Below are 3,805 nucleotides of genomic sequence, written 5' to 3'. Positions count from 1 at the left end.
GTCTAGGTGATTTCGTAGCGCCTGTAATCATTTTAAAGTGGTTTTGCAGCACATAAATCCTTTTTAGCAGTTTCGCAGCGCAACATGTTTTAGGTGATTTCGTAGCGCATAATTCATATTTTGCACTGGCTGCGCTACGAAATTGGGGATTTGTTCGAATCCATATCCATTCTTTCACAGCTTTCATATCCATCAAAATCCATCAACAGTTGTTAGCCTATACACTTCGTCTATCATATCCTACCGCTTATCCTCATCATTAGGTCGTTAGGTGTCTTGGTACTGGCACATGTTTGCAGTTGTATTTTACTCAGCGGTTTTGGTCGTTCAATCAGGGTTTTCAAAATAGTATCAGAGCAATCGGGGAAATGTTCTTGTGGGTTTTGCTTCTATTCTTTGAATTTGGAGCAGTCTGAAACTATTCCTTGTAAACAATCTTGAGCTCAGTTTTCAGGGATATTCTCATTGTACTGGATATTCTGTTTTCTGAGATTTTTCACCCAGCTGAAAGACACACTTGAGATCCGCGATTTTTATAAGAACAACCTCAAAATTACAGATTGGGAAATGCAAACTATCTCCTGGTCATCTGTGTTGGAAAAGACCGTTCAATTTCAAAGCATTCAGCGACTCTGTGTTGTCAAAGATCTTTCAGCTCACGATGTTATAATGCGTATCATGCGCAAAGACAATTTCTTAATCAGGATGTAGAACAAGGGTGTGTTTGCCATGTCTATTCCTCGGTGGGTTCTTGGTGCAGGTCCTATGGTTCATAAAGCAAATGGCACCGAGAATTGCCTGATGTTGACAAAGACTTTGGAATGGACTAAAGCAGATTAGCAGAAAAAGAACAGCCTGAGCTAGTTGTCTTGAACATGCAAATGGATGGGGAGCTAGATTGGAGTGAAATGGAGTTCTTGATTAAGTGGAAAGGACAGTCATATACGCACTGTCAATGGCAATCTCTGTCTGAGCTTCAACATCTGAATGGTTTCAAAAAGGTGTTAAACTATATGAGGAAGGTAGAGGAGGAACGAAACCATAGGCGGGCGCTTTCACGAGAAGAGACAGAAGAGATGTCAACGGAAGGAGATTCTCAGAGTGATTTCCAAAAGGAATACCATGAGATTATTTATGATATTTGTCAACAACCACTTCAGTTGCCTCTGCCAAATGTTTCAAGTACAGTTCAGGAATTTCAGAAAGTGGAGGACTATTTATCTATGGTGGAACAGTAACCTTCTGAGATAATGCAGGATGCAGTGATTCCATCCATGAGTGCGTTGGTAAAGCCAAAGCTTCTAAGGCACCAAGACAAAGATGTCAGGCTCATTGTTGTTACTTGCATTAGTGAAATCACTAGAATAACGGCACCTGAAGCACCATATAATGATGATTTAATGAGGGAAATATTTCAATTGATTGTTGGAAGCCTTCAGGGACTAGATCAAATGAATAGTCTCACATTTGGAAGGAGGGTAACAATTTTAGAAACTGTCGCAAAAGTTAGGTCATGCGTTGTCATGCTGAACCTTCAGTGTGATAATCTCATCCTTGACATGTTTCAACATTTCCTTGCCAGTGCTAGTGAGAACCACACTGAAAACGTATCTGCTTCGATGCAAACAATTATGAGTTTGGTTTGAATGAGAGTGAAGACATATCACAACAACTGTTATCTGTTTTATTGAATAGCTTGAGAAGAGACAAGCAAAAAGCTTCACTAGCTGCCCTTGCACTAGCCATAAATGTTGTTAAACGCTGTGCAAAAAAGTTGAGACTAATAATCATGCTCATTTACAGGTTGTTCCCATAACCTTGTCCAAAGCATCAACTATGCGAAGTGAATTTTTAAAGGCAGGGAAGAAATTAGGATTTGAGTTTGATGTGATTAGACCTGGAGAGAATGATATTGATGTCAGAATGTCATAGAAGAAAGTATTACATGGAGGAATGGGCTATTTCTTTGTGGAGATCCCAGAGGGAACTATATTAGCACATCCCCTTGCACCTGAAGAGAAGATGCCTATACAATTTGGACGTGAGGTATTAACCAGATTCATACAGTTATATTTGGAACAGTCAATGGTGTTATTGGTGTCATTGCATCTCTTCCTCAGGAGAAATATCTGTTTCTTGAAAAGTTGCAAGCAAATCTTGTCAAAGTGATCAAGGGAGTAGGGTGCTTAAGCCATGAATAGTGGCAATCATTTAGCTATGAAAGGAAGACTGTGCTTTTGAAATTACATAGCAGTTTCGTAGCGCGCTACGAAACTGCTGTAGCTGCATGTTACAATTCAGTTGATCAATTATGATTGACAAAGTGGCAAATCTTTTTGAAAGGTTTTGTCATCACACAGGTACATGAAAATGGTGGACAACACATCAAGGACGTGGCAGTCTGCTCTATTTTGGGTAATTAAAGGATAAAGGACATGCTTCTTTGGATTCGAACATTTTGAGGTAAACCAAAGACCAGTAAAACAGGGATAATTTCCTATGTTTCAGGACAATGGAAAACATGTGACATTGAAGACCAACATGGAGCCTTGAAGATCCATCACAGCCAAACTAAAAGAGACCACTTGTCAGGGAATAAATCCTGATTGTAATAAATGCTACATTCAGCATGATGTAGAATTAGAATCCTAATTGTTTTAGGATTCTAGAGCTGTCAATTAGTAGTCAGTTGTATTTATTAGTTAGTTAAAGGGTTAATAGGTGTCATTAGAAGTAGTTTTCGAGTTCCCTTAATGTTTAAGGAGGAATCTCGATCAGTTAGAATAAGAGCTCTATATATAGCTGAAACAACAATGTAATCGTTGTTGGAAATTTTATGCAAAAGCTTGTATTTGGCCTATGTAAGACTCATTTTCAGTAATACATGCTTGACTTTACTTCTCAGGATTCATGAAGGAATTTTTATGTTCATAATATGTGATGTTGTCCTTTTCTTAATTCTTACAGTGGTATGGATGTATAATCACTCAGAATTCACTGAATGTGCTCTGACTTCCTGTATACATTTATAAACTGTGTGGTCCCATATGAGTTTATGTTCTGAATGTTTAAATGATGAATGCCCTGACTTCCATGTAAGGTTGAGTTCATTGTTATATTGAGGTGTTGTTGACTCCATAAGCCCAATGGATAGTTGTTTAATGTGTTTCCACCATTCATATTTTTCACAGTTGTTCTATAAGAGTTAGCCATCTTATCTTTAATCAAAATCATTAATCCATCAAGAGAGATGTTACACTAAAAAATGTCACCTTGACTACTTACAGTTAGTATGGCTCAAATCAACAGTCATGCTACCCTCTTAGGCAAGTCTCATGCCTCTGTTATCCATCTCAAACTCAAAGAAGAGAGAAAGTCTTGTAAAAACTATGTTTATCTCTGGGGTCGCAGGTTCTCTCTAGCCTTACCTGCGGGGACGCTGACCATGTTCACAAAATCTGCGTCCATGGACGCTCTGTATGTTAAGGGACAGGTGCGTCCCTCTGTAAAAGGCAAAATGCGCGAGTTTTATCTTGAAAAAGTTACTTGTGGTTACTTCTAGAACATTCTAGAGGTCGGTTTGATGAAATGGATGCGCCTCCAGTTGGTTCATGTATCTCTATTAAGGGGGAACTTATCCCATCAATAAGGGAGCTATCCCACCCAAAGAGGGGGATGATCCCATTGATAGTGGACCTGAATAACCTCTTTACAGCACTATAAATAAAGGCATTGAGCCAGAAGGAGAGGAGGTTGGAGCTATACATTTTCTTTGGGTAAATGCTGCAGGATTTAGGTCTTCCAT

At 38.9% G+C, this 3,805-nt stretch overlaps 1 pseudogene; it reads left to right on the top strand.

The window, feature by feature from the left end:
• Window positions 1–1,250: 1,250 nt before the first annotated feature.
• Window positions 1,251–1,932, top strand: LOC149147254 (sister chromatid cohesion protein PDS5 homolog C pseudogene; annotated as a pseudogene).
• The last annotated feature ends 1,873 nt before the right edge of the window (window positions 1,933–3,805 follow it).

Source organism: Pinus tabuliformis, chromosome 9 (genome assembly GCF_031772625.1).
Source record: "Pinus tabuliformis cultivar Carrire ecotype Pingquan chromosome 9, CPIR1, whole genome shotgun sequence".
Lineage (NCBI taxonomy): Eukaryota > Viridiplantae > Streptophyta > Pinopsida > Pinales > Pinaceae > Pinus > Pinus tabuliformis.
This window is presented reverse-complemented; position numbering and strand designations above follow the sequence as displayed.